The 19,207-nt window shown below is 32.9% G+C and overlaps 1 pseudogene; it reads left to right on the forward strand.

Annotated features, from left to right (window-relative positions):
• The first annotated feature begins 7,992 nt into the window (after positions 1-7,992).
• On the forward strand, positions 7,993-18,329 carry LOC145111982 (G-type lectin S-receptor-like serine/threonine-protein kinase At4g27290; annotated as a pseudogene).
• Positions 18,330-19,207: the final 878 nt, after the last annotated feature.

A 19,207-nucleotide genomic window follows, 5' to 3' on the forward strand; every position in this document is an offset into this window, starting at 1 on the left:
TTGGGTGATTAAGTTCAAAAAATTTGGGGGTAGTTTGGTCTTTCCACATTAGCTTCTCCATCCCTTTTAAAAAGCCCTAGCCAACGTTCAGAAAAATCAAGCAACCATCTCTGAAAAAATTGAAGCTCTCCTCTCTTCCAAGAATGGTGATTTGTACGTATGGAAGTGATGCTGTGAGATTCACATCTTGGACAGAACTCAACCCAGGAAGGTGATCTGGTCTTGTGCTAGAACTGGTCGAAGCTGTACATTTCTTGGGTGGGTGGACGATCCGATGTGCCATTAGGATGTGGAGGTGATTCCTGGCTTGCTAAGGAATCTAAATAATGTTGAAATGATGTTGATTCAAGCTCCTTCATATGATGTGAAGATGAAGTGGATACTTCTTCTCTCTTGGTTCTTTTTTTTTTATATATATATGTAAGAACTAAGTAGGAGTTGTATTTGGGGATGTATTTTGGTCAGTATATTTGTCTTTTGTATTTTGAATATGTAATGTTGGATGAGTATATAGAAATGGAATGGGATATTACCAGTTGATTTTGGGATGGGATTTCATGTATTAGAATGTTAATGTAATGTATGGTTTTGGTTAATCAGTTTAATGGTATTGCATATTATGGTAATTATGAAACATTTTTTTATCATTGATCAAAAATGTTGGAATGGAATGGAATGAGTTCTGGTCATTTATCAAACATTGGAATGGAATGAGAAACACATAAAATCAAACATTGGAATGGAATGAGAAACACACAAGATCAAACATTGGAATGGAATGGAATGAGGTTTGGTCATTTATCAAACATTGGAATGGAACGATTAACACACAATATCAAAACATTATAACTAACTAAAGAAACTGGAAATGTTCAACACAAATTTATCATTACAACTAGAAATGTAGCATGACATATGGCTTGTATCAACTTAATTAGATTACTAATTTAGGTAGTAGCAAAATATGTAATTATCCAGATTAAACATGTTTGAATAAAAAACATCATAAAAGCATCATTACAAGTTTATAATCTTAAACAAAAGATAGCCAAATAACTTGATTAGTCATGCTTTCATGTGTATCCAACTTCACTTAGGTCCTACTTTCTACAATTCAGACTTTTTTCCCTTATCCCTCTTCTTTGCTCTTGATCCACCCACTGTAGCTTGACTTGATCCACCTACTAAACCTTGACTTTTTCCACCAACTACACCTTGACTTGATCGACCACAACACCTTGATTTGATCCACCCACTTCTCTCTGACTTGACCCCCTTGCCCTTTACATGTTCTGGAGTTATGTCCTTTAGTATGACATTTGGAACAATTGATATCCAAGAATTTCCTAGATAGGTTTGTTGACTGGTTAGTAGGCTCAACTATAGCCCTCCTCGTCTTTTTCTTGGACCTTCCAACCTACAATAATATTAAGGAAATAATAAAACTGGATGAATAAGAAACTATGTTAACAAATTTGAATCTAAGTAACTTACTTATGTGTGATGTGTAGGGGGTATAAGACTGGTTGGACATTTAGATTTTGGCCACATGCTCCTGCCATTGATTGGGTTTATTTTGTTAGAGTATATTGCCCTCCATGTTTCTAGCTTATAACAGGGATGCACCCAATATTCAGGTTGTTGGGCTTTTTCACCATTTTAAATATGTTCCCATATTGCACAAACTTTATACCTGCAGACTATCCTTGTTATCTCCCAATACCTACAACTATATGTCCCCTCTTTCAAGTTGACCACATACTGATCAAACATCTAGTATTTCCTTATGATCCTGGTAATTAATATCAACTCTAATATCTTGCATTATATCAGTTTCTTTTGGTACAGGGAAATATGAATCATCCTTAAACTCATTAACCACATCTTGTTTGTTTGGATCAAAAGGAACTAGGGACATGGAAAAATTATACACGTCATATTCTATCTATGTCTGATTAGATGATTCTTTAAATGGGACATTCAAGTCTAATTTCTTTCTATAAGAACCACTTCTCTTCTTCTTAGGCCTAATCCTATTAAGTTCAGGAGAAGGATCATCATCCAGTTGCTCAATAACAACTTTACTTGGGGACATGAAGTAAGTGTTGTAGAACCATGTTCAACGTACACATTAAGCACTCTGTTTTGAGGAACATATTGAGCCATAGATAAAATGTCTTGATCATTTCCTAAATCCTTCAATCCAAAATCTAAGTGTAGATTAGGAATTCTATAATGATAGTACATTGTGTCATCCACAAAATATCTATCTCACAAATCATGTCATTTAGATCATGAACTGAAAAATATCAGTGTCAACAAAGTCAAAGAATGTCAACCTTCTCAACATACTTTCTTTCTGGGTACTCTGTAAAAAATCCTTCATGATGTACTTTAAAGTGAATAAATCTTCGTATCCATCTGAAAAAGAAAAATCGATGAGCTTTGAATATATAGACCAAGAAACACCAAACAAAAAATTAAACAAGTTATTGTAATCTTTATCAAGGTCGGGTGCAATCATATAAGGACCATGTAAATTCCACATACACAATACCATTTTTAATTGATAAACCCTAAAATCGGATGCGAGGGAAGGAGGATGAAGGTTGTGCAGATGATCAGTAAGATAAGGCGAAATGGAGATGAAAGGGGTTTTCTTGGACTCTGGTTAATTAGGGGATAGATTAATGACGTATCACTGCATAATTCGATCTTAAATGAGCGCCAAACATAAAAAGACGAATATACCCCCACATTAATGACCCCAAACAGCTACAAACTGACGAAGTTATGAAAAAGGACCTCCAGTGAACCTTTTGCAAACCACAAGGGCCAAACGCATCAAAAATAATTAGCAGGGACTGACTTTGTTACTTTTGACAAACCACAGAAACCATTTGTGTAATTGTCTTTTTTAAATATATAAATAATTTTTGTTGTCTATTTTTTATCTAAAAATATTTGAAGCGTAAAAACATCATTTTATTACTTTTTAATTTTTATATGATGTAATTTTTAAAATTTATCTTCATTTATCTTATAAAAATATATTTATTTTTATGAACATAACATGATGTGTTATTATAAAAAATACGTTATTATCGAAATAATAGTATGTTGTTATCTTATTTTAAAAATATAAGTATGTGGTTTTGAGTTAAAGATAAAAATATGTTTCAATTGTGATTTCTTAATATAAGTACAGTAAAGTTTATATTGCTTCGATATAAAATTTTGATATTTAATTTTGAAAAATTATTTACTTTTATCAAGTTTAGAATGTATTCTTTAATAAAACATAAACTTTTCAAAGCAAAATTGAAAAACATCTGTTAGCTAATTGTTAACTTCGATGTTACACATGCTAAAATAATTAACCATATGAATAATATGACGTTAAATTCCGTTTAATTCATTTTATTTAATGGAAAATAAATTTTTTAACGAAATTAATGTCACATTATTTTCGTTTAATTCCGTTTAATATGACATTAACCCTGTTTAATTCTTTTTATATAAATACGTAAAATATTTTTATCTTCTATTCAATAAAATGAATTAAACAGAATTAATGTCATATTATTCATATGGTTAATTATCTTAGCATTTGTAGCAGCATAGTTAAGTATTAGCTAATAGACATTTTATTTTATTTTATTTTGCATTGAAAAGTTTATTTCTTATTAAGACATATATTCAAAATTTGATAAAACTAAATAATTTTTTAAAATTGAATATCAAAATTTTATATCGAAGCAATATAAAATTCATTGTACTTATATTATGAAATAAAAACCGAGATATTTTTATCTTTAATTCAAAACCACATAGTTATATTTTCAAAATAAAGTAGCAACATACTGTTATTCCGATAATAACACATTTTTTATAATAACACATCATGTTTTTTACATAAAAGTAAATATATTGGTATAAGAAAAATGAAGATAAATCTTAAAAATTACATCATATAAAAATTAAAAAGTAATAAAATGATGTGTTTATGCTTCAAATATTTTTAGATAAAAAATAAAAAATAAAAATATTTAATTATGTATTGTAATTTAAATATTTTAGATAAAATGTAGACAACAAAAATTATTTATATATTTAAAAAATATATAATAACAAAGTTATGAAAAAAAAAGGCCGAAAAAAAGAAAAAAAAAAGTAAGAGACTAAAATTGTAATATTTCAGATGATCTTGTGTAAAATTTCACAAATGGTCATTAATCAAGTTTTATAAAACGACAGAAATAGTTCTTATCCAAAATTCTTTCAAGTTAACGGATCAATCAAACACACATCCACGGTGAGAACCATTTGTATGTAAGTTTGCTCCGTACGGATCATCTCAAGGTAAATTTTCATAATGACCATTTCAGAGAAAAACCGTAAAGTTAAAAGACCATTAGTGTAATTTACTCTAAAAAATAAATAAATAAATAAATATATCCTAAATCTGCTACCATAAGCCAGTTCCCACCGCTCTCAGTCACTTGAAACTAATCACCTTCACGGCCAGCATGTCACCGCCACCACACCTCTCTTTCGCGTTTAACCCTAAACCTCCACTGTCGACACCAACCAACGCTTTCACCCACATTCTTCCCTCACTTGCTCCTCCATTAGCCACTATCGTCAACCTCCGTCGCTCACCCTTTCTCTCTCTCTTTTTGTGTACTATCTCACACACATAACCATTGTATATCTGAGTTTGTAGCTATAATCTCGTTTTTCGATCTCAGAAAAAGAGGAAACTGAAGAACCATGGGGTGAGTAAGGTAGAGAGATAGGCTTCTAAGGTAGAGAGATAAGGTTCTAAGGCAGAGAGATAAGTTTCTCGATCTGGTATGATAATGTTTTTCAGATCCAAAGACTAAAAAAAAGTCCTTATTATTTAAATTGTTTTAAACTCAGATTCGATATGTTTTTTGTTTGATTGAGATAGAAATACTATTTTGTATAAAGTAAGCTGAATGCATGTTTGTCTTTTAGATATCGATGCGTATTTGAGTTCTTGTATGTTTATATTAACTACTTATGGATAATATATCTGATATATGTGTTTACTGCTTTTGTTTGAATACGATTGTGTAAAAGAAGCAGAACAAGATACATGAAAGAAGTGTTTTGAATGTTAATCTTCCATACATAATAAAACAAGAACAAGTGCCAAGGCTTTTTCATAAATAGATTTGAGTAAATGTTTGATATAACAAGCGTTTAGAATTATTGTAAACAAAAAAAAACTTTATCACTCTATTTTTAATGGACAAAAAGATAAAAAAAGAAACAGTTAACCTTAACATGAAGTTTAGAGTTGTTATTGTGAGTTTTGTAATTATGTTTTATATTTTACTGGTTGTTTGTTAGTATTTCGTTCATTTTTGAAAGTTTTGGTTATACTTTTTTTTTTGTATAAATTAACATACTTTATAAAATATATTATAGTATGTACTTCAAAAACAGATTCCTTAACAGTAAAAAAGGCTGAGTGGTTGAAATAGCAAAACATTAAAAGTCACGATTTGGTAGAAGTATGGGCTCAAAAAAATTAAAATAAAATAATATTTGTTATAGGTCTATTGTTTTTAGAAAATAAAAATCTAAGTAAATGTTCTACAGTTTTATTAATTTTTGAACTAAACGTTCAATTTGTTTCCAACTTATTTTTATTTTCAACTTAAAAACAACAATTTACTTATATTTGTAACTCAAAAAACAACATACTAAAAACAATAACACTTATTTTATTAAACACGTAAAAACAAAGTATTTCTATTTTTAAATCAAAACTGAAAAATATTTTTACTTTTAACAAAAAAATATATTTATATTCTTAAACAAAATTGTAGCAAACTTTTAATAAAAACTGAATTTTTTTAAACGAAAAACATGAGACTAAAAAAAACTAATAGACACTTGAGAGTTATTCATACAACATAAACTTTTTGTAAAAGATCTATTCGCTAACTGTATGAACTTATTCTATTATAAATAAACTAAATGCCATAAAACATTTAAATAGTATTTTGGATTTTTTATGAAATGGCTGTATCTTTCTATATCTCATAATAAATGTAATATTATATTTATAAGGACATAAATTGAAAATGACCTGTAATATAAAGGATGATAGAGGTAAGTTTAATGTTTGAAAAAGATAGGTTACAGTGAATTTCTAGGTAATTATGATTGTAATAAAATTTCACAATTTTCTAGATGTATTTTTGAATTGAAAATAATACTTAATGCATTTTATTTTATTAAAAACAATTTTAATCTTTTTAACTCAAAATATCAAAGACTCTTTTATTAATATCTTAAAACAACACTATATTTATATTTTTCGACCAAAATATAAATATATTTTTTTAATCCAAAACGACATATTTATATATTAAAACAAAAAACAAGTTATTTTTAGTTTTAGCTAAAAAATAAACGTACTTTTAAATTTAACTAAAATAACTATATAATTTTATTTTTAACTCAAAATAATGGATGTAAATTACATATATATTGTAACAAAAAACTATATTTATCAAAATATTCACTGTTATTTTATTAATATTATTTAGTTTATTATTATAATTAGTTTTATAAGTAAGTTTAAATGATGAAATTTCTTTTGATCGAAAAAAAAAAACGAAGTCATGTAGTCATTGTCGTGTAGACCTCTCATTGCTCTTAGTCGTTAGTATGATCCACTCCCGATTCATTCTTAAAATGTTCCAACCATGGTTACAAATTGTCAACTTCCCATCTAAGTTTCTACAAATCCTGAAAACACAACAAAATATTAAGAGCGATCCACCCCTGAAAAAAAATCAAATAAGCGTAATCATATTTGTTGCACCACCCTACCCCCTTAAACCCTAAAACCTAAAGATAACTATCCGTGTCATTCAAAAAAGGAACTAAATGTTGTTTAGAACTATTCCTCATAGTGAAACTAATTTCCGTCGTAAAACTATTTGCCAAATTGAAACTATTCTTCATAAAATTAAGTCTAATTTGACGAAAGATGACTAATATAATTGAGCGGGTGCTCAACTGAAAACACGAACATCAAAATCCATAAAAGTGGAACTGAACGAAAAAACTAAAACTGAACCGAAACAACCTAAATTTGAACAAAGAAAAAGAAAACGAAAAGAGTCCGTAGACCGACCAACGACTGAGACGCCGGAAATAGATCGAAGACAAACAATTCGTCGGCAGGAAAATCTAATTAATCGCTGGAATGAAACTATTTGCCGCTCGCCGCATCGCGCGGGTACGCTCCTAGTATATATATATATATATATATATATATATATATATATATATATATATATATATATATATATATATATATATATATATATTAAGGGTAATTTTGGAAATTAATTTGAAAATCTCAATAATGTTTTGTTAAACACTACATGAAGTAGCTTTTATATTTGGACGTTTTGTTTAAACTAAAAGTTAAACGTTTTATCATTGTCAAACGAAATTTTTTGTTTAAACTAAAATGTTTTGTCAAAAACTAAAAGGTTTCTAACGTTTCCAAACGCTTAATGCCAAACACGACATATTAAAAACCAGTTAAGCCAAACGAATAACATTAACATCCAAAAATTCTCAACCAATAATGAATAACAAGATTCTAAAAACTTTTTTTTTCTTCCGCTGAACGACTAATCATCCCATAGGCCATAACTCCCGTCAAACTCAGGCCATCTAGCTAGACCAAGCATTTTCGTTGATTTTTCTACATGGGATCGTCATGTTTTAATCATATTAAATTACTGGCCAGGGTATTTGAGAAAACGTTGGTCAACTGCGTGTTACATAGAATAGTTGCTATTTGTCTCATGTTATTAAATTGCTTGACATCTGAGTTTTGCCTTAAACATTCCCGCGCCACTACGTTTGTTTTAGTTCAGGTCATTTATAGCTTAAACCCAGATAATCCACATACGAGAGGAGCAAGTTCATATCATGGAGAAGCTTACCATATTGTTCTTATGCTCTATTGTTCTAAGCTCAATCTTTATAACTTGTGCATCCTTAGACACGATTTCAGCAAATCAAACCATCACAGATGGCAACACCATTGTTTCAGCTGGTCAAAATTTTGAAATGGGGTTCTTCAGCCTTGGCACATCAAGGAAACGATACGTGGGGATTGTAAATCAGAACCCTGTGTTTCTTTCTGCACAAACACTAAACACAAGAGATAGAAGAAGAGATGAAAACAATGGAGAAGGGTATTTTGGGAAACTTTTATGTTGGGGTTTTTATTAACTCTTCAAAATAAAAGAAAAACACACACACGTAAACATCTAAATAACTCCTATTTATACTAGAAACAAAGAACTAACTAACTAGGTTTATCTGCTACCAAATTTGTAGGAAAAGATAATGACTCAAAATTCAAATCAATATGGATATGAGTTTCAAACTTCTGGATTATTCCAACATTTTCCCCCCTAATCCAGAAGGTGTTATGTGCTTTACTCCCAGCTGCATCTCTTCAAATTTGACCTTGCCCATTGATTTCGTGAGAATGTCTGCCCTTTGTTCTTGGCTGCTCACATGTTTGACTGTAATGTCTTCTTTCTAGATACATTCCCGTATAAAATGGAACCGTGTATCAATGTGTTTGCTCCTCCCGTGAAACACCGGGTTCTTCATCAAAGCCAGTGCAGACTTGTTGTCTACATACAATGTTGCTGTACTAATCTTGCTACCTGTTATCTCTTTAAGCAATCTTCTGATCCATATTCCTTGACATGTTGCTGATGTAGCAGCCATAAATTCAGCCTCACATGAAGATAAAGCAACACTTTGTTGCTTGTGAGAGCTCAGGTTACCAAATTCTCATTTAGATAAAATGCGGTCTCTGCTGTACTTCTTCTATCATCTACATCTCTAGCAAGATTACTATCACTGTAACCGGTAATTACGTTCTCTTCATTTCCTCTAGAATATGTCAAGCCAAAATCAATTGTGCCTTTCACATACCTCAAGATTCTTTTCACTGCTTGAAGATGCACATTTGTGGGTTTCTCCATGAACCTACTTACCATCCCGACAGCATACGAGATATCGGGTCGCATATGAGTTAAGTATCTTAAACCACCCACGATACTTCTATATTATGTTGGGTTTACTGGGTCACCTTTTTTCCTTTTTGCTTAACTCTAACTTGGGCTCCATCGGATATTTAGATGGGTTACAATCTGCCATGCCCGTCTTTGTAAGTAAGTTTCTTGCATAGGCTGCCTGCTTTAGTGTAATTTCACCCTCTCGTTGAACCACTTCTATCCCGAGATAATACGACAATGTTCCCAGATTACTCATTTCAAATTCCCTATTCATTTGAGCTTTGAACTTTTCCACTTCAGCATCACAATTACCTGTAACAATCAAGTCATCAACATAAATTCCAATGATTATTAGTTTTCCATCTCTATTCTTTGTGTAAACAGCATGCTCTTGAGGACACTTCACAAAACCAAGACCTCTCAAGCATTTGTCTAAACGAGCATTCCATGCCCTTGGTGCCTGTCGAAGTCCATAAAGAGCCTTTGACAACTTGTAAACCTTTCGGGGTTGATCACGTTTCACGAATCCTTCCGGTTGGGATACATAAACTTCTTCTTCCAAATCTCCATTTAAAAACGCAGATTTCACATCGAGATGATGTACTTTCCATCCATTTTTTTCCCGAGAGAGCAAGTAAAATTCTTACTGTTTCTAGTCGTGCAACGGGCGCAAACACTTCATCGTAATCTATCCCGTGTTTCTGTACGTAGACCTTCGCTACCAATCTAGCCTTGTGCTTTATCACATTGCCATTTGGGTCCCTTTTTAGTTTATAGACCCATTTAAGTCCGATGGGTCGACGACCTGGTGGTAAGTTAACGAGGTTCCAAGTATGGTTTCTTTCAATCGCATCTAATTTAGTTTTCATCGCCTTGACCCAATTTTCATCTTTTGTAGCCATGAAATATGATGTGGGTTCATTGACATCTTGTAAGAATAAGAGCTCGTCACAGTCATTATAAACATCAGTTAACAAACGGTACCTTTCCAGAGTTTCTCTTCCTGTTGAGTTTGTTAAAGAAGCACACGGACCATCCGAGCTACCTAGTTCCATGGGTGCAGAAAAAGGTTCTAGGGTTGACTGCACCTGTTCGTGTGAGGGTGTTTGGATAAAGTCTTCAGTAATGCTTTCAGAGTGCAATGGTGTGGAAGATTGATTTTCTGATTCAACATCGTGCATTGGTGATTTGTACTCTTCAAGAACAAAAGTAGCTCCTTGGGTAGTCTGGTACTTTACTGTTTCTACCCACGACCAACATCTATCTTCTTCAAACTTTACATCTCTACTTACATATATTTTTCCGGTATCAAGATCGAGTAATCTATAGGCTTTACTTCCTTGTTCACAACCTAGATGCACCAGTTTTATGCTACGATTATCAAGTTTCTGTAAGTTGCTGCTTGCAACCCTCGTGTGAGCAATACGCCCAAAAACTCTCAAGTGATCCAGGTTGGGCTTTCTTCCTGACCATGCCTCATATGGGGTTATATCTTTGAGTGCCTTTGTTGACACTCGGTTGAGCACGTAGACGGCATGTCGTATAGCTTCACCCCATAAGGTTCCCGGAACACTCATGCTGTTTAAGATGCTCCTTGCCATTTCAACCACGGTACGGTTTCGTCTCTCCACGACACCATTTTGTTGCGGAGAATATGGTGCCGTGAAATGACGTTTTAGACCAGTTTCTTCACAGTACGTAGTAAATTGCTTCGAGAGGAATTCCCCCCATGATCAGATCTAAACGTCTTGAGTTTCACTCCGGTTTCATTTTCAACAAGCACACGAAATTTTTTGAAGACACCAAAAGTCTCATCCTTTGTTTTTAGCATATACACCCACATGACACGGCTATAATCATCAACAAGGAGAAAAAAATATCGATTACCAGAAGGCGTGGGTGGTGAGATGGGACCACATAGGTCGCCATGCACAAGCTCAAGTATTCTCTCGGCTCTATAGTTTGCGTGTGTTGGGTAAGGTTTTCGTGTTTGCTTCCCGAATAAACATCCTTCACAGAGTTGCGTGGGGTGTTCAATTTTGGGTAAACCAGTAACCATTTCATTGTCATACATTTGTTTCATAGCGGGGAAGTTTACATGGCCGAGGCGTGCATGCCAAAGCCATTCCGGTTTGCTAATACTTCCCATCAAACAAACTGGTTCCACTTCTTTCAAAACGATCTTGTACAACCTGTTCAATGATTGTCTTACTTTCATGAGTAACTTACCAGATCTATCGTGAATCCATAAGAAAGAACCAAGCATTAGAATTCTGTCACCATCTTGTGCAAGTTGTCCCAAGCTTATGATATTATTACATAAACTTGGGATATAGTACACCTGTTGTAACAAACGCTGCTCGCCATTTCTACATTGAAACAATATAGACCCCATGCCTTCTATCTGAACCTTTGATCCATCTCCGAATTTCACATATCCCCGAATGGTCTTATCAAGATTTCTAAATTTTTCTTGTTGCCCAGTCATATGATTGCTTGCCCCATTATCCAGGTACCAAATATTGGACCTGTTGGGTTCATCACCTGTAGATTTTAACTTTGGAGTTATATTTTTCTCATTCAAGAATACCTCCTCATGCGCTTCAATAGAGTTGTACATTGACATTAACAGTGCCGGCTCGTCATCGTCTTCATCCTTGGTTAGATTTGCCTCCTTGGTTAGATTTGCCTCCTGATTTCTTTCACGCCTTGGATTTTTACACTCCGAGGCACAATGACCGATATCTTGACAGTTGTAGCATTGTACCTTACTTTTATCACGAGCACCAAATGAATTTCGACCTCCTCCTCGATTATGGTGGACACCGCCGCCCCTCCGACCTCCTCGGTTATTGTTACCGCCTGATCTTCCACTGCCACGACCACGAGATTCTAGCCACTCCTGATGTGTTAGTAATAACTCATGTCCATCCTCACCTTGTTTCTTAGATCTATCAAGCCACTCCTGATGAGTTAGCAACAACTTCTTCTCATCATTATCACTATGACCGCGTACCCACTCTTCATGCGCTTTCAATCTCCCGATTACTTCTTCGACGGTCATTATTTCCATGTCTGCGAATTGCTCAATCGTTGAGGCAATCTGCACAAACTTAGACGGAACTGCCCGTAATAGCTTCTTTATCACGTAGGCTTCCTCAACCTTATCTACCAAGGCTCGAATATTACTAACTATGTTGGTGATTTTTGCAGAAAAATCATCCACAGTTTCTGTCTCCTTCATAGTCAAAATCTCGAACTCCGCCTTTAAGGTTTGAACCTTAGCTGTCTTCACACGATCATCACCCATGTAAATTGTTTTGAGGGTGTCCCAAGTCTCCTTCGCTGTCTGCTTCTCTGCTAACGACATGACCATGTCTTCGAGAATGGATTGGTAGATGGCAGCCATTGCCATCTTATCTTTCTTCACACCAACAGGGTTCTGGGGGTTCTTAGGTTCAATTGCTTCCCATACTTCTTGGGCTTGCATAAAAACCTTCATCTTTATTGCCCAAACTGCATAGTTGCTTCTTGTCAACATCGGGTAATGGATTCCATATGAGCCGTCTTTTTTCTGTCCATCCATGTCGTTGATGTTGCTTAGTAACCTGGTATTGCTCTGATACCAAGTGTAAATCAGAACCCTGTGTTTCTTTCTGTAGAAACACTAAACACAAGAGATAGAACAAACAGTGGAAGAGATGAAAACAATGGAGAAGGGTATTTTGGGAAACTTTTCTGCTGGGGTTTTTATTAACTCTTCAAAATAAAAGAAAAACACACACACGTAAACATCTAAATAACTCCTATTTATACTAGAAACAAAGAACTAACTAACTAGGTTTATCTGCTACCAAATTTGCAGGAAAAGATAATGACTCAAAATTCAAATCAATATGGATATGAGTTTCAAACTTCTGGATTATTCCAACAGGGATATGGTTCAAGAAGATATCAACTCGCACAGTGGTTTGAGTTGCTAACAGAGAGACTCCACTGAACGATACATCTGGTTTATTCAAACTTAGACAGGGTGCACTATAAATTCTCAGTGGTAACAACTCTGTAATCTGGTCATCAAATTTAACGGGATCAGACAAGGCTAGGGATCTGGTAATGCAGCTTTTGGATACTGGAAATCTTATTCTCAGGGATCAGGAAAATTTAATTTGGCAGAGTTTTGATTATCCTGGAGACACCTTTCTCTCAGGGATGAGAATTGGTGTTGACTTGATAACAGGAAAAGACAGACATTTGACTTCATGGAAGAGCAATGACGACCCTTCTGCCGGTCCATATGTCTTTCGGGTGGATCCAAATGGGTATCCGCAATTTTTTGTGAAGCTAGATGTGATTCCGGAGTCAAGGTACGGACCTTGGACCGGTGTTACATTTAATGGCATGCGTAATTTAGGCGAAAATGCAATATTCACACACCAGTTTGTTGTCAGTGAGAACGATATATACTATGAATATGCACTTATGACCAAAGCTTTTGTTTCCATTCTGCGTTTGACTCCTGATGGCAAAATCGGTAACTGGAATTGGGCCAATCGCACGGAAAATTGGACTTTCTACTCAGGTGCAAGAATTGATGATGCATGTACACCTTATGCGATCTGTGGTTCATACGGAAGTTGTAACATTAACTTTGACAAGAGTCATAATTGTAGTTGCCTGGAAGGTTTTGAACCACGGCCCTTTGAAGAACGGAGCCTAGCAGATCGGTCAAGTGGATGTCAACGGATTAACCCATTAGCTTGCTGGAATCCAGATGGTTTTCGTAAACTTTCAAGTGTAAAATTCCCAGACACAAATCATTCGTGGTACAATCTGAGCATGACGCTAGGAGAATGCGAAACAGCTTGCATGAGGAATTGCTCTTGTACGACGTATGCTAATTTAGATATTAGAAGAGGTGGAAGTGGATGCTTGCTATGGTTCGATGATCTAATGGATATTCGGGAGTCTGATGAAACTCAAGAGCTTTACATAAGAATGGCTGCCTCCGATATATCAAGTAAGGCTTCTCTTCTCCATCCCTCTTGTTAGCACCAAATAACAGGAACAAGTATAACCGTAAAAAACCAAAAAGTTTTGCGTAACAATTCGTATATAGAATATCGGGTTAATGACTTAGGATAATAAGGTTGTTTTTTTAATTAATTTATTTATTTTATATTACACCAACATGATTGTTATAACCGTTTAAAAAACGTAATAAGGTTTTAATTTTGTTCACATTAGGTCAATAAGGTCTTTTTTGTACATATTACACAAACATGGTTATTATAACCGTTTAAAGATGGGCAATAAGATTCTAATTTTGTCCACATTAGGTCCTTATTTTTAATATTTTTTATCATTTCATGTAACTATTTTATAATTTATATTAGTATTTAGTTAGATGGCTTTATCATTTCATCTTCTCATTTTAGTCGCCCATTGACCACAACCACGGTTTCAATTGAAAGGTTACAAATTTTTTTTTTGTCATTTTTACAAAAAAAAAAAATACCTAATAATAATCAAGGTCTTAATGATTAATGTTATGTTTGGTGCATCACAGCTAGTTGATAAACTAGTTTATTTTTCGATCTTTTTTAAGTTGTCATGTTTGGCAAGCCAAAAAGTAACTTATAAGATAGCGTTTTAAAAAGCTACTTAGACAAGTTTTTTAAAAGTTTTTTTTTCTTTTCAAATATAATCCTTAATTAATTAAGAAAACATATTTTTTAAATGTCCTTTTATGTCATTATATAAATTTCAGATAGTTTATCAGCCAGTGGCAAAGCTAGGGTCAATGTAAAAGAGTATCCCCAAAAAGTAATGAGATATCCCCCATAAGTAATGGCTCCGCCAATAGGGTATCCCCAATACGCCATTACTTATCGGGGATACCGCATTACTTGTCGGGGATACTCTTTTACTTTGACTCTAGCTCTGCCACTGACTTATAAGCTTTCTGAAAATTATATAATGACATAAAAGGGCATTTAAAAAAATATGTTTTCTTAATTAATTAAGGGATATATTTGGAAATTAAAAAAAAACTTTTAAAAAACTAGTCTAAGTAGCTTTTTAAAACGCTAACTTATAAGTTACTTTTTGGTTGCCAAACATGACAACTTAAAAAAGATCGAAAAATAAACTAGCTTATCAGCTAGCTGTGGCACGCCGAACATAGCCTTAATCATTAAGACTTTGATTATTATTATTATTATTATTATTTTATTTATTTATTTTTTTGTAAAAATGACAAAAAAAATTGTTATGTAATATTTCAATTGAAACCGTGGTTGTGGTGAATGAGCGATTAAAATGAGAAGATGAAATGATGAAGTCATCTAACTAGATACTAATATAAATTGTAAAAGAGTTAGATGAAATGATAAAAATATTAAAAATAGGGATCTAATGTGGACAAAATTAAAACCTTATTACCTCTTTTTAGACGGTTATAACAACCATATTAGTGTAATATGTACAAAAAACCTTACGGATCTAATGTGGACAAAATTAAAACATTATTACCTTTTTAAACGGTTATAACAACCATGTTGCTGTAATATGTACAAAAAAAAAAGACCTTAAAAACCTAATGTGGACAAAATTAAAACCTTAATACCCTCCTAAGTCATTAACCATAGAATATATCGTTTGCTCTAGAAGCTAATAATTGTTTGTAGAGCCTTTTTATTCGTACAATTGGACGTCTAAAGTCGTACAATTGTTGGTAGAACCTTTTTAGTCGGATTTTAAGTTTAAAAAATCACTATAATAAGACTATAATTGAATTTAACCATAGAATATATCGTTTGCTCTAGAAGCTAATAACTGTTTGTAGAGCCTTTTTAGTCGTACAATTGGACGTCTAAAGTCGTACAATTGTTGGTAGAACCTTTTTAGTCGGATTTTAAGTTTAAAAAATCACTATAATAAAACTATATTCAATGCATTGAATTCATATTAGTTTAATGAATTGTCACAACTAATTTCGTTCATTATACAATTTTATTTATTAAACTCTACGTATCTGTATTTTATTCACAATATAATTTTATTTATTAAACTGCGTACAATTTAATAGATTGTTACATCATTTCATATTTTATTTTTAGTTATTGTTATTTTGTAACGAATTAATTAGCATGAAATTCAAAATTAAAAACTATAATTGAAAATAACATTAATTAAAAATTACATATTACAACTTTGAAATATATATTCTCAACTTTTATTATATATATATATATATATATATATATATATATATATATATATATATATATATATATTCTCAACTTTTATTCTTCACACTTCTACCCTAGTAAAATTAAAATGTTAAAATTTGTCCCTATAATTGCAAACGACATACCAATTATTTGTGTTAATTTTATAGTTTAAATATAAGATTGAAAATTGGGTTTTATTTTTTACATTTACAAAATGCTGATCAGATGCTTATTTATATAGAATAATATCCTAACTATATATCAATTGTTATAAACATTTGAATTAAAGGTCCCACAACCTCGGAATATGGCTCCAGAAAAAACAAACAAACGAGCGTTGTAATTGTGTTATCTACACTTGGTTTGGTAGTTGTCTGTGTTATTTTTGCATTGTACGTAGCATGAAGAAAGAGAAAAAGACATCGCAAGACTATACTAGGTAGCCAAACAAACTTTTTATTTGGTCTAATGCTAGAATTTACTATACACACTAACATTATCCATAGTTTCATTGCAAGACCATGAAGATAACTATACGAATGAGAGTCTAAATTCGGATAAAGAGATGTTGCCTTTTAGCCTTTCCATGATTGTTAAATCGACTAACAACTTCTCTCCCAACAATAAGCTTGGTGAAGGTGGATTCGGTCCTGTTTACAAGGTAATACATTATACAACAATATATATCCTTCATATGCAGAAAAACAGTAAGAATTACATATAACACAGATGGCTTACCCTATATAAGTTGAGTCTTTAGGGTGTGCTTGAGGATGGAAGTGAAGTAGCAGTAAAACGACTCTCATCAACTTCAAAACAAGGACTTGATGAATTCAAAAATGAGGTTGGATGTATTAACAAACTGCAGCATCGAAATCGTGTGAAACTTCTCGGATACTGCATTCTAGGGGATGAAAAAATGTTGATATATGAATACATGGCGAACAAAAGCCTCGACTTGTTTATATTTGGTTTGACACAATATCCACCTGCCATATATATATATATATATATATATATATATATATATATATATATATATATATATATATATATATATACTAAAATCTATTGTATATCAACTAATTTAACAACTAATATCTGGCAGATGAATCTGGAAGTTTTATGCTTGATTGGCCCCTTCGTTTTGGTATTATCAATGGGATTGCTCGAGGACTTCTTTATCATCATCAAGATTCATGCCTCCGAATTATCCATAGAGATCTCAAAGCTGCCAATATTTTGTTGGACAATGATATGAACCCCAAGATATCGGACTTTGGCCTTGCTAGATGGCTTAGCGGCTACGAGACTGAAGCCAACACGAACAAAGTTGTTGGAACTCAGTAATAATCTAAATTCTCATTTCATTGTATTAGTTTTATTTACATTGTTCATATATAAATGAAATTCCCAAACGACTTTTCAGTGGTTACATCTCTCCAGCATATGCACTACATGGACTTTTTTCTATAAAGTCAGATGTGTTTAGCTTTGGAGTTTTGGTGTTGGAAATTGTGAGTGGCAAGAAAAATCGAGGATTCTCGAAACAAGAACACCATGATACCCTTACGGGACATGTAAGTTATATATAAAAGCACCAGAGGCCTTGAGGCCCTTGACTATTTTAAACGATTAGCGGCCACAATAACTTTGCTAATAACATCCTATTTTCGATAAAATTTAGGCATGGCGGCTCCACAACGAAGGAAAGTCGATTGAGCTTGTTGGTTGACATTTGCGACACTCATTTGTTGACTTTCAAGTAGTACGGGTAGTGCACATAGGTTTGTTATGTGTGCAACATCATGCAGATGATAGGCCTACTATGTCATCGGTAGTTCTCATGCTCGGTAACGAGAATTCTTTGCCTCCACCTAAACAACCAGCATTTTTCACCAAAGATAAATTGCTAGAATTCACCCCTAGTTCATCGGTGCCAACATTGGATTCAGTTGGTGAATTGACGATAACACATCTAAATGCTCGATAGCAAATTAAGTTTTCTCTTTTGATACTGTATTATGTATTCAAATATATTCCTATAATGCATCGTATGTGAAGTGAATATATTTGTGAAACAAGAATTTATACTATTATATATAAGATATTATTTTAAAACTTATATAATATACAGTTAGCAAATTAAAATAACATAAAATCTCCCTATCTAATAAACAAAACCAAAAGTCCACGTGTCCTTTCAAAACAACTGAATTATGCCAATGTTAAATACCAATTATACCCCTTCTTTGTTTCACCTACAGATCGATATATCGACGCCCTGATTTGTTTCAATGATTTGTTTCAATTTTTACTCGGTTAAAACAGCTGTGTGTAATGCCCGTGTTTCTAGGCTAGACATTTATATTGACATTATAGTCTAGGTTAACCTTTGTAACTCATTTTGAAGAAATGAAAAGGAATTATGTGAATATTATGTGAATTATGTGTTTTATGCTTAATTATTAGGGCTTAATTAATTAAGAATAAAAATGAGCGTCAAAAATTAAATTTTAGATAAAGCCGATATCTATTAACAAACTTGTAGTGGGCGTGGCAAGTGAGTGTGTAGTTACTTTCAATTTACACATAGATATGAAGTATTTACCTTAAAATACGTGTTATGTGTAAATATGTTAATTGTTTATTTGAGGTGACTGTTGAATTGATGTTTTATACAAGTTTTAAACTGTATATGTATTTTATCTACAAATATGTTGGGTAGAACATGGGTAGACAAAATAGTCGGTGGGTGTTAAAAATGATGAGAGGCCTCGGTGTCGGTGTTGTTGTTGGTGTTGTTGTAGTCGTCTAGCGGAGTATAGATGACGATCACAGACCTTTCTAGACAGTCCAGTGGTACACTAG

Source organism: Lactuca virosa, chromosome 5 (assembly GCF_052849685.1).
Source record: "Lactuca virosa cultivar CGN04683 chromosome 5, Lactuca_virosa_CGN04683_v6, whole genome shotgun sequence".
NCBI lineage: Eukaryota > Viridiplantae > Streptophyta > Magnoliopsida > Asterales > Asteraceae > Lactuca > Lactuca virosa.